At 34.2% G+C, this 14,040-nt stretch overlaps 1 pseudogene; it reads right to left on the bottom strand.

Annotated features, from left to right (window-relative positions):
- LOC125828463 (uncharacterized) overlaps window positions 1-11,052 on the bottom strand; it is a 32,689-nt pseudogene extending 21,637 nt beyond the window's left edge.
- Window positions 11,053-14,040: the final 2,988 nt, after the last annotated feature.

Raw genomic sequence — 14,040 nt, 5'->3', positions numbered from 1 at the left:
GTTCAGGACACAATCTATTCCATATGAGAAATGAAAAGGAAGGAAATCCAACTTGAAATATTTCAAAGTGTGGGGTGTCTAGCCAAAGTCCAAGTTCCTATTCCTAAAATGATTAAAATAGGACCTATGATTGTGGACTATAAAATTAGACTTGAGTAGTCTAGTGAAGGGTCTAAAAGTCCTTGGAAAGGGAAAAAAAAAAGAATGTACTTAATAAATAAATTCAGAGGTGTAGTAAATGTCAAAGGACATCTACTTCCTTCGAATATGATTTTGTAACATTTCTTGTGTCTTCTATAGACCATCCTTTTTGGAAAGATGGTGTCAATAGTGAGATTGATGCAATATTGAGCAACCATATTAGAAGTTAATTGATCTTCTTCCAGAAAATACACCTTTGGGTTCAAAGTGAATCTTCAGAAGGAAAATGAAAGGCGATGAATCTGTTGACAAATATAAAGCAAGACTTTTTGTCAAAGGATTTAAACAAAAATAAGGTATTGATCTTGTCGATATATACTCGTTAGTAACTAGAATTACATCCATTCGGATGCTAATATTATTAGCTGTTGTATATGACCTCCAAATTCATCAAATGAATGTTTCTTAAATGGAGAATTGAAGGAAGAAATTTATATGGAACAACTCGAGGGTTTTGTGGTTCCTGCTAAAGAAAAGAAAGTGTCGAACTTGTTAAGTCACTTTATGGACTAAAACAAGCACCTAAACAATGACATAAGAAATTTGACCAAACCATGTTGACAAATGGATTTAAGAATGATGGAAGTGATAAATGTGTTAACATTAAAATCACACGGTCATTGTTTGTTTGTATATTGATGACATGTTGATCATCAGTAGAGACACTAATGACATAAATGCTACTAAACGTATGCTAGAAAGCAAGTTTGATATGAAAGATCTTGGAGTTGCTGATGCGATCTTAGGTATAAGAATCCTTAGAACTCCATAATGTTTAGCATTGTCACGGTCACATTGCATCGAAAAGGTACTTGACTAGTTCAAATATTTGGATTCAATATTGTCAAGACTCCAATAAATGTGAGATTTGCATTTCAAATGAGTGAAGGCGAAAGTGACTCACAATTGGATTGTGCTAGAGTATTGAGAAGTATGATATATATCAAGAAGTCTACGCGATCAGATATAGTATATGCTATTAATAAACTGAGTTAGTTCACGAGTGATCCCAAATCGAACTCATTGGATGACAATGAAAAGAGTTTTGGGGTATTTAAAACATACTCAAAACTATGTCGTTCATTATAATAAATATCCAGCAGTATTGAAAGGATATAGTGATGCAAATTGGATCACCGGATCAAATAAAGTAAAATCCACTAGTGGTTATGTATTTACTCTTGGTAGAGGAGCAGTTTCTTGGAAATCTTTCAAAAATACATATATCGCTAGCTCTACAATGATCTCTGAGCTAGGTTCTCTAGATAAGGCTGGTGAATAAGTTGAAAGACTCCGAAATTTCTTGATAGATATTCTTTTTTGCCCAACCCATTGGCATCAGTATGCATACACTTTGATAGTCAAGATGCAATACGTAGGGAATAGAGCATTATGTATAACGAAAAGTCTCATCATATAAGAAATAGACATAATACCGTTAGAAAATAACTACTCTCTAGTGGAATTATCACAATTGACTATGTAAAGTCAAAGGATAATGTGTCGGATCCACTTACAAATAGGCCTAACTAGAGAGAAAGTTGAAAGATCATCTAAGAGAATGGGTTTACGGCTTAGGACAAGTCATCATGGCGGTAACTCTATCTAGCAGACTGGAGATCCCAAGAGCTAGATTCATGGAGAAAAACAAAGTTGTGACTGATGGTTCGACATTGTCAATCAACTCAATCCATTCTCATGATGAATACAATGTTCAGGAACGAGATTAAAACATTAAGGCTTGTTAATGATTTAATAAAGCTTAAAGTTTTTAATGATTTGCTAAGTTTGGCAGACTTGACCAATAGTGTATCTACGCGATGACATGGATAGAAATCACCTATGTGAGTGTGAAGTGTAAGCCGCTTCAAAGAGAATTATTATCAAAAGCCTATTCTTTATACACTCATGAAACTAGGAGGTGTTCATGGCTGAAACGAACACAACCATAAGAACCATAACCGGTAAAGGGTTAATTGTGTGACACTTGGTTGTCTAGGTATACACCAAAGCTAGACGGTTCAAAGATATCGCATCTATAGATTGACCGAGTATATCCGACATATGTTCACTATGGAAAGTCCAAGGGGAAACCTACTTATCCTGATGCAATTAATTCTTACTTGTAAAGTACACATATTTGCCCGTTTCTTTGTCTTGGAGTCATTCCCCATTCATGCGGGAGATTGTTAGGTTTTAAAAGGTGTGAATGGAAAATGAAGAGTTGCGACTTTTATGAAGAGTTGCGACTTTATGAAAAGTTGTGACTTTTATGAAATGTTGTGACCTTTTCGAAAGATTGTGACTTTTCCAAAGGTTTGTGACCTTTCTGGTAAGGCACAATAAGAACCTTTTCACACTACCCTTTGTTTTCTATAAATTAAGGGATTTCCTCTCATTTTAGTTGAACTAATTTTTCTGGACTTCATCTACTACAACTATTAAATCTAGTATTCTAAGTGTACTTTACTGCCGTTGAGTGGTTCGCTGACACCGTGGTTTTAGGTACCGATACACCGGTGAGTAAGATCGTTCTATCCTAGGAGGATATATTCCATTAACCTCGGTTACTTGAGGGGAATAATTTCCTTAAGGGGACACTATGCATATACAGTGGGATCGATTTTCTTTCTTTGAGAAAAATATTTTTATATTGTTTCTAATCTGTTTCTGATTCTATTTTCTCTACTAGTTTTAATTTTCTAGTTTGAAAATACTATTTAAATTTTGTTGTTTCTTACCAAGTTCTTCAAAGTTTTGTTCTAAGTATCTTAGGAATACAAGATGAACAACAAAAGTTGTTATGCGAGGTAGGGAGGGGCGGATTAAAAAATTTACAGGTTAAGCTCAACCTGCTCCGCCTCATTGCCATCCCTATGTGGACGTACAATTTTGAATAAAATTTAATCAAAATCAATGAAGGATTTGGGTGACACAAGTGAAGGGGTTTTAAGTATGGCATGCTTCCATAGTGTCACTATTTAGGTTACCTTGAGACTAATACTATTTGAGTTGGTTGAAGTTTGAATTGTTTATTCGCTTTAATTTTCTTACTATTTTCTTATAGCACATAACTAAGTTAAGTACCTCCTAAAAGTCGCACTTCTTTGTGTTTTAAATTATTTATCATGATTTCTTTAAAATAACTATCACAACTTTTTTTTGTTATTTTAAAATATTTAGATAATTAAATTATTATTTTTTCAATTTTATCTGTAATAGTAAAATATTTTGGCCTAAATAGATATACTTCGAAGGACGACTGCCTCAATTGTTGATTTAGGTCCATCTCTTCTTTTTCTTAAGATTTTGCACATTTTAGTGTTCAAATGGAGTATATTTTTCTAATTTTCTCTTAAATTATAAGAAAACAATAACTTGAAGGGAAAAAGGGGAAGAAAAGAAAAGGCAAAATAGTACCTTACTTTATTTTTTTAATTTAATCCTTCGATATGTTAAATTTATTGATTTAACTAATATAAATTTGTATCAATTCCATTAATGAATCCACATAGCAACCTACAGATAAATGAGAACTTAATATTTTATCTATTAAGTCATGAATATATTTATTGTTGGTGTGTTACTGTTGATGGACTTATTCTCAATTATAAATAAAAGTCACTATTGAATTTAAGAGTCGAACTCATGACTTGAAATATTTTAAGTCGCTTTGTTACATTGTTAGAAGAATTTTCATGAGTCAATTCAATATTTTATTTTATATAGAAAGAGATAAAAAGAATTAATTTAGGTATACCGTGATATTTTGATAAAAAATATTTCAATTAATCATTGTTTGGTCAAAATATTGGATATGAGACCTTACATTTTTCTTTTATTACAAATTACTTCTGAAATTGATGAACAAATTACAATGAAAAGAGAAATAGACAATTCAAAAGATCACACTTGACAATTCATAATTTTTTTAGCAATACAAGATTAAAAACACCAAACACAAGTTATGTGAATGAAATTGATAGAATCCCTCTATCCTTACTCAGACATCTTCGCTTTGAATTTCATGTTGAGTCACGACGACTAAATGGTTGAGATAGGTATACTTCGGAGGAAGACTGCCTCAATAGTTAATCCAGGCCCAAACCCAGAAAGCACACCCCAATCAAGGCCTTCACCTGTAGTACCCGATCCTGCCCTAATAGAGGTTTTCCTCATCTCATCCAAAACAAACAAAACACTAGCCCTAGCCATGTTCCCATAATTGCTTAGGACATTCCTTGAAGCCTTGAGTTTTTCAGGATTTAAGCCCAAGCTTAATTCGATTTGATCTAAAATTGCACGGCCACCTGGATGAACCACCCAAAAAATGGAGTTCCAGTTAGAAATGTCAACATGCTAGAATGCTTCCCCTAAAATTCTCTCAATGTTTTTCGAGATCAACATTGGAGTTATTGAAGTCAGTAATATGGTTAGTTCAGTTAGTTACTATGGGCCTGACAACTAGGTGACTAGCACTCATAAGAAGTTAGTTAAAAAGGTGCAGTGAGTTAGTTATCATTCATGACAATTAGAATGAGTGATCATCTTGTATAAATACATTGTATTTCTGTTCATATTATTCATAATGAATATAGTCTTCTTTCTTCTATAGTTACACTTTCATAGATCTGTAAGATCAGATCAAAGTTTATGAATGTCAAATTCAATTGAGTGTTTGGATTCACAACTTATCATGGTATCAGAGCAGGGTCCATCTCACCCGATGTTGGAGCCCCCAAAATCAAAAATTGCCCATGCACCAGATGCTAAGCACTGAGCGTGAGGTGGGGTGTTAAAGAATGACAAAAGTCTCACATCGGTGGTTAATGAGATGGGTGGACTCCTTATAAGGCTTGAGCAATCCTCCTCCCTTTGAGCTAGCTTTTGGGGTGTGAGTTAGGCCTAAGACCTAATTTAACATAGTATCAGAGCAGAGATCTCTGCTCTAGATCGTCTTCCGCAAAGTACATCTTCCCAGCTTGTCATTAGCTTCAACAATGGCAGTTTTGACAGTTGCCACTCTACCACATCATCAACCACTGTATTTACAGTCTTCAGATACACCGAGTGTAGCCTTAATACAGTCTTCAGATACACCGGGTGTAGCCTTACACACGATCAAGCTTACAGGACCAGAAAACTATGGACTATGGAGTAAATCGATGAGGCTGGAATTATTGGTGAAAAATAAGCTAGGTTTTGTAGATGGAACCTGCTTGAAGAGTCTGTACAAAGATGAATTGGCTAGTCAATGGGAGAGGTGCAATGCAGTGGTTTTATCATGGATTAGCAGTACAGTGGCTCCAAAATTTGCTAACTACGATCATGTATGCATCAAATGCTAGAAGAGTTTGGGAGGATTTCAAAGAAAGGTTTGACAAATCAAATCTCACAAGAGTTTATCAGTTGTGGACATATGTTGCAAGCCTTAAGCAAGGTACTGACTCTGTCACTGACTATTATTCCAAATTAAGAGACTTATGGGATGAGTTTGATGTACTTGTACCATTTCCTTCTTGTGAATGTGCTGAAGCAAAGTCCTACACGAATCACTTGCATCAACAGAGATTATTAATGTTTTTGATGGGGCTGAATGAAACCTATAGTCATGTAAGGAGTGATATACTTCTTAAATCAGAAGCACCTAGTGTTAATCAAGCTTACTCTATTGTTGTGCAAGAAGAAAGTCAAAGAGTGTTAGGTGTAGTTGATTCCTACAAAGAACCACTTACTATGTTGGCTGGTAGAGGACAAAATTACAAAGGAAAAAAACCACTTCTAGATACTCCATGTGAGATTTGTGGATATAGAAATCACCTTACAGCTGACTGTTACAGACTGGTAGGGTATCCATCAGATTTTAAAAGCAAAAGGAAACCTCCACAAACAGGATCCAATACATCAAGTTCTCATCATAGTGGTGCTAGTGCTGGCAAATCTGGAAACTCTAGTCATACAGGTACTGGTAATTTCAGATCTTATGCTAATAATGCAGCTGCTGATAAAGAAGGCAAGGGTCACAATGAGCCTATCAATGATGAACTAGATAAGGTCAGGACAATGATGCATCATAAGGACACACAGGAATGCCAAGCCAATCTGACAGGTAATGTGTCTCTTTCAAGCTCACAATGTGTACATGAATGGATCATTGATTCAGGAGCCACACATCATGTTACCTCTTGTAAAAGCTTGATGTATGACTTGAAACAACTAAAGGGATCCAATACAGTACAACTACCAACAGGACTAAGAGCAGGCATACTGCATACTGGAAGCTCCACTATTTTAGGGGATCTTAAGTTGAAAGATGTCTTGCATGTACCTGAGTTCAAGTTCAGCCTAATATCAGTAGCCAAACTAACTAAGGACCTGTCCTGTAGTGTTAGCTTCTTTCCTAACATTTGTATATTACAAGATCTCTACAATGGCAAGGTGATTGGGATTGGTAGAGAACACAATGGTCTATATCTGCTAAAAGATGAAATAACCGTAGTTGCAGGGACATCTGCTAGAATAGGGAATCAGACTGATCTATGGCACATCAGACTTGGGCATCCATCTCTTAAAGCAATGCAACACATCTCTTCTCTCAAGGATCATGTGGATGCTGGCAAGCCCTATTACTGTCATACTTGCCCTTTAGCTAAGCAACATAGATTAGTTTTTCCTGTGAGTCATAGTGCTTCAGATCATTGTTTTCAGTTAATACATGTAGATGTATAGGGACCTTACAAGACACCTACATATGACAAGAAATAGTATTTTGTTACAATTGTTGATGATTTTAGTAAGTTTACCTGGATATGTCTCATTCAATACAAAATTGAAGTGACTCATTTTGAAAAAATTTCTGACCATGATTTCCACACAGTTCAATACTAAAGTACAGGTTGTTAGGATAGATAATGGTACAGAATTCTTTAATCTGAGTTGTAATACTCTTTTTTCTTCCCTTGGTATTGCACATCAAAGTTCTTGTGCTTACACTCCACAGCAAAATTGAGTGGTTGAGAGAAAGCATAGGCATATTTTAGAGACTGCTAGGGCATTAAGATTTCATAGTGGAATGCCTATTAAATATTGGGCTCATTGTGTCAAAACAACTACATATTTGATTAACAAAATCCTAGTAGTGTATTACAGGGCAAATCTCCTTACACTGTGTTATAAGGGAATGAGCTTAACCTAAGTCACTTGAGGGTTTTTGGTTGTTTATCCTTTGCATCTGTCTTGCCCAGGCAAGATAAGTTTGCTCCAAGAGCCAAGAAGGCAGTTATGATGGGTTATTCAGAAACTCAAAAGGGATATAGACTATTGAACCTGGAGAATAATCAGTTCTTTATTAGTAGGGATGTTACTTTCATAGAGGACATGTTTCCTTTCAAAGAAGATCCTCAAGTGCCAGTGGAGTTAATATTGCCTGATTCTGAAATATTTGTTATTGGAGATGATAAGTTGATGGAAACTAGCAATCATGACACACCAGTTATAGTGTCACATGAGTTACCTGAGGGATCAGAAGCTGCAGAAGAGGTTATTGTGCCTGAGCACTCACCTCCTGTTGACACACACAGAAGAATTGATCCAGCTTCAGTTGAAACAGCTGATCATGTTGATGTTGCAGTTCCACCTGAAGAGACCAGAAGAACTAGGAAGCCTCCCTTGTGGCACAAAAATTATATAGTCCCACAGAAGATCAATTCATCTTGTTATATCCTATTGAGGATTACTTATCCTACTCTAATCTGAGTCACACTTATCAATCTTATGTAGCTGCAATTTCTGGAATTGTAGAGCCCTCTAATTTCAGAGAAGCATCTCTTGACCAGCAGTGGATAGATGCAATGCAGGCTGAGGTGAATGCATTGGAACATAATCAGACTTGGACCATTGTTGATCTGCCCATTGGAAAAAAAGTTATTGGTTCAAAATGGGTGTACAAAATCAAACATAAAGCCAATGGTGACATAGAAAGATACAAAGCAAGGTTGGTGGCCAAAGGGTACAACCAGCAGGAAGGCTTGGACTACCATGAAACCTTTTCTCCAGTAGCCAAAATGGTCACTGTGCGAACTGTTATTAGAGTTGCAGCATCTCACAACTGGCATTTGTATCAAATGAATGTGCATAATGCCTTCCTACAAGGTGACTTGACTGAAGAAGTATACATGGCATTACCTCAGGGCTTCCAAAGGCAGGGGGTGAACAAAGTTTGTAAACTTCTCAAGTCTCTATGTGGACTTAAACAAGCCTCTAGGCAATGGAATCTTAAGTTGACTGATGCTTTGGTTGAGGATGGATATACACAAAGTCCCTATGATAATTCACTATTCACTAAGAAGATTAGAACTGATGTTGTTGTGGTCTTAGTCTATGTGGATGACCTACTCATTACATGTAGCAACAATAAAATGATTCAAGACATAAAAGATACATTGCACAACAATTTTAGCATGAAAGATCTTGGAGACCTTAGATATTTTCTAGGGATTGAGATACTGAGATCAAGGACAAGAATACTACTGAACCAAAGAAAGTATGCACTAGAGCTGATTTCTGATTGTGGACTAAGTGGTTCTAAGCCAGCAGCTACACCATTGAAGCCTAATAAGAAGTTCACCTCAGTGGATTATGATGAATTCACAAGAAACACAAGTGATCCTTTGTTCAAAGATGTTACAGCCTACCAAAGGCTTGTTGGGAGGTTGTTGTACTTAACCACAACAAGACCTGATATATGTTTTGCTGTACAAGTACTGTCACAGTTCATGCAAAGGCCAAAGATGTCTTATTGGGAAGAAGGGATGAGACTAGTGAGATACATCAAGGGCTATCCAGGGATAGGAATACTGCTAAGCAGTGAACCTAGTACACAGTTAGAAGGATTTTGTGATTCAGATTGGGCAGCATGTCCTAACACAAGAAGATTAGTGACGGGGTATACAATAAAGCTGGGAAATTCTCTTATTTCTTAGAAGTCAAAGAAACAACATACAGTGAGCAGAAGCTCAGCTGAAGCTGAATACATAAGTATGGTTGCAGCAGTTTCAGAAATTATATGGCTGGTAGGAATCTTAAAGAAGCTGAATGTGAATATAGAGACACATGTTAGGCTACATTGCGACAGTAAAGCAGCAATACAAATCAGTGCTAATCCTATATTCCATGAGAGGACAAAACATATTGAGATTGACTGTCATTTTGTAAGGGAGAAAGTCAAAGATGGACTGATACAGACAGAGTATGTCAACACTAAAAAGCAACTAGCAGACCTGCTGACGAAAGGCTTGGGAGCTGCATAACATCATCTTTTATTAGGCAAACTTGGAGTATTTGATGTATACACAAACTCCAGCTTGAGGGGGAGTATTGAAGTCAGTAATATGGTTAGTTCAGTTAGTTACTGTGGACCTGACAGCTAGGTGATTAGCACTCATAAGAAGTTAGTTAAAAAGGTGCAGTGAGTTAGTTATCATTCATGACAATTAGAATGAGTGATCATCTTGTATAAATACATTGTATTTATGTTCATATTATTCATAATGAATATAGTCTTCTTTCTTCTCTAGTTACACTTTCATAGATCTGTAAGATCAGATCAAAGTTCATGAATGTCAAACTCAATTGAGTGTTTGGATTCATAACTTATCAAGAGTATTTTTATGTATTTTAATGATCAATCCAGCTTCACCGAGTTTAACAGTTATTCCATATCCACTATCTGGGAGAAGAGTTTGAGTTGCAAATACAAGCTCAAACAAAGGCCTTTCCACCGTCGGAATTGGATCTGAACCAATAATGACAACTAATGCCCCATCACTAAACAGGGCTTGCCCAACCAAAACTTCAGTCTCAGTTTCACTTGGGGCATGAAAGTCCAAAAAATTGATTAATTCTGAGCAAACAACAAGGACTCGAGCACCTTTGTTATTCTCAGCTAAGTCTTTAGCTAATCATAGAGTAGTGGCACCACCAGAACACCTTATTGGTACATCATGAATCGCTTGACTGATAGGTCAAGTCCAAGAAGCTGAGTGAGTTGGTAATCTGCCCCAGGAATATCCACACCAGTAGTGGTGCAAAAGACCAAATGTGTAATCATGGACTTGGACTAACCCCACTCATTGATCGCCTTTTCAGCGGCTTCCTTCCCAAGTTTTGGAACTTCAACAATCGCAATTTCTTGCCTAGCATCAAGTGAAGGTGCTTTGTACTGACAAAAATTAGGATTCTTTTTCAAGATTTTCTCTGTTAAGTATGAATATCTCTCTTTAATCATTGATCCGTCACCCGCAACATATTTAAGATGTAAGCGAGCATAGTTAAATAAAACATAATAAGAGTTCGCCAACACCCCATCCCAACATAATACACTTGTATTGATAAACAAAAATCCAATGCTAAGCAAGATTATAAAGTAAGCAGAGGCGAAGCCAGAATTTTAAGCTTATATATTTTGAACTTTACAACAACGATTTCAAGAGTTAATAACTAAGTTCTAAATTTAATATTTGTACAAAAAATATTGCTTTCAACGGAGTCCGAACTTCTAACTCTACCCATGAAAGTAAGTTGTGAGTTCAATTCATGGTTAAGTTCTCAAATCATAACAAAAAGTTAACGGACTACTAAATTATGTACCATAAAAGAATAGAAAATTATCTTACACATGCGCTTAAACTTTTGCTTTAACTCAATTTTATCATCACTATTAGTGACACGAAAAAAATAATCAGGATAGGTGCTTTGATCGAAACAATTGAGAGGGTTGGCCGTTCCGATGGCCATCACTGTGACGGGCCCCACAGCTCGTTGTGCCTGGCGGATCTCGTTGACGGTGGCCATTTTCGCCGGAAAATATAGTGATTTACTTATATTTGCTAAGTTTTCCGATGATATACAGTAGTAAGATAGAATGTATTCCCTTTATCTTCATGCATGTCTCTCTTTATATAGACATTTTGATAGTGCAACGTGCCCTTTTGTTTATCCAAAATTTACTACAGTATTTTTTTATCATGGGTAAGATATGTATTATTAAACTAATCTAATATTAGATCTTCAATCGATAAATAAATAATAAATAGGACAACGTAACAATGAACCAACTATATATTATAATCCAAATTAGAATATTTGCTTGTGAGTTGAAACCAAGTATGTAAGTATCTGTTTATGTATTATGTTAATTAAAAATCAATGTAACAATGAACCAACTATATATTATAGTCTAGATTCCAGCTAATTAATGATTTGGTATATCATTTGCATGCGACTCCTCTTCCATAATTGAAAGTCCAATTTCTCAATTAAGTAAGTTAATTCATTCTCTAGCTTTAATTAAAAAATCATAGCTGCGAAGTACTCATTAATTATCTGTTCCGGCAAAAATGGGCACTGTTGATTAGCAAATGGATGAAGCGGATTGAATTTGAACAGATTAAAAATAGATTAAGTTAAAAATGATAGAATTGCAATTCATTCATATTCGTACAAGTAAGTTAATGTAAAATATACTCCTTATCATTAATTAATTATTTTCTTTATGGATGTGGCAAGTCAAACTGTACAAATAAAAATGAACGGACGGATCAGAGTAATAGATCGTTATCAATGGACCCATAAAATTTGAGGTCAAACAAAAACGGTTACACATATTTCAGAAATATTATGGACACATAAAAAAAAAATGAAATGATCCAAAATTTATATTTCGTGAGTAACTTTAAAAAAAATATTAATTAACTTTAAAAAAAATATTAATTATCTTTAAAAAAAATAACAAGTATTTGTAATAAATGAAACCACCAAGTTTGAGTTCAAACCAATTAAAGTCGGTCATACATGTATTTTGATGGTGTAACGTGGTCTTTGGTGTTTCCAAAATTTATTTTTTTAGCTATGGTTAAGATATGTATTAAATTAATCTAATTTAAATCTTTGATGAATAAATAGGACAGCTGTAGGTAATTATATACTTAACTGTTCTTTCACATTTTTGTGTCCAGCTTTATTATACTTTAAAAATATATATATATATATTAGTTAGAATAAAGTCATACACAATAAGCTTTACTCATATAGTTAGGTGTTTGAATTACTTTTATCATTCCAATTTAATTATATAGTTCGAGTTTTGAGAGTCAAATAAGATAGAATTGACCAAAAATTTGGAGATATAAAATAGAATCTTCAAGGTTTTTTTTAAAATAAAATTTAAATAATTAAAAACAACCTAAAAAGTACTATAACTTATAATAATATTGACAACTCAAAATATTCAAAGGGATATATAAAAAAAAATTGCGATAACATAAAAATTTTTGAATCTCGAAATTAAAAAAAATGTCACATAAATTGAGTAAAAAAAATTACTATTCTTTTACATTTTGTCCAACTTCATCAATTTTCTTTAGCTGGCAAATCAGTACTCCAATTTTGAGAGTGCATATCTAGACACTTTAATTTAGTTTCAACTAAACACTCAATCCGTCCCATTATATTTCGTTGACACCTAACGCTGACATGACACATAAATTAAATGTCTAAATGATCATTTTATTAGTTGAAATGTTCAATTCACAGTGAAAACGAATTGAAATGTCTAAATAAACATAAATTAAATTTAAATATTTGTTTATGATTATGCTAACTAAAATTTAATGTGATACTAAACTAGCTATATACAATCTTGATTCCAGCTGATTAATAATTTTTATATCATTTGCATGTAAATCCTATTCAAAATTATCGTCCGATTTCTTAATATTTTTTAAATGTACATGACTCCTAGTGCTCTTTATATATTTTATCTAAACAGTTTAATTCGTTTTAACTAAACGCTCAATTCGTCCCTATTATATTTCGTCAACATCTAATGCTGACGTGACACATAAATTAGATGTCTAAATGATCATATTTTTAGTTGAAATGTTCAATTCACAGTGAAGACGAATTGAAATGTCTAAATAAACATAAATCAAATTTAAATGTTTGTTTATGATTATGCTAACTAAAATTTAATGTTATAGTAAACTAGCTATATACAATCTTGATTCCAGCTAATTAATTATTTTTTATATAGTTTGCATGTGAATCCTATTCAAAATTATCGTCCGATTTCATAATATTTTTTAAATATACATGATTCCTAGTGCTCTTTATATTATTATCATCATAATCATCGACGTTATGGACAAATCTTTTTATAACAATTTCATTTTTAAAAAAAAGTTTTTTAGCTATTACATAAAATATTTTTACAGAGTATATATACAGGAATATATATAACATACCATAACATAACATGAAAAAACAATTTGAAAGAAAACTTAACCATTAAAATGAATGTTGTGATATATTGATTGCTATAAAGATGTTGTTGGGGGGTTCGAACGTGTTTAGGGCGTCATGCGAAAGCTTATAATTGCAAATCATGAGTGATAAATGAGGGAAAAATTGTATAAAATAGCAAATTATTAAATTAAATTAAATGGTATAACCACAATTTGATTAATTGTAACCCGTAGCAAACAGTTGTCATTCGCCTCTCTCCCTGAATTTCTCGCTCGTCACTCTCCATTTCTCGCTGCCAGTCTCTCCCTCGCATCTCTCACTTTATACAAACACAAATGTATAAAATGCATTTGTGTTTGTATAAAGCGAGAGAAAACTGTATATATACGTATCTTTTTCTCTCCCCAGAGAATCTCGCTCGCCACTCTCCCAGATCTCGCTCGCCTCTCTCACTTTTATACAAACACAAATGTATAAATTGGGTTTGTATTTGTATAAAGCAAGAGAAAATTGTATATACAAATACAAATACATATA

This window comes from Solanum verrucosum, unplaced genomic scaffold, assembly GCF_900185275.1.
Source record: "Solanum verrucosum unplaced genomic scaffold, falcon-dt-bn FXZP01000273.1, whole genome shotgun sequence".
Lineage (NCBI taxonomy): Eukaryota > Viridiplantae > Streptophyta > Magnoliopsida > Solanales > Solanaceae > Solanum > Solanum verrucosum.
Note: the sequence above shows the minus strand (reverse complement) of the source record. Positions and strands in the feature narration are given on the sequence as shown.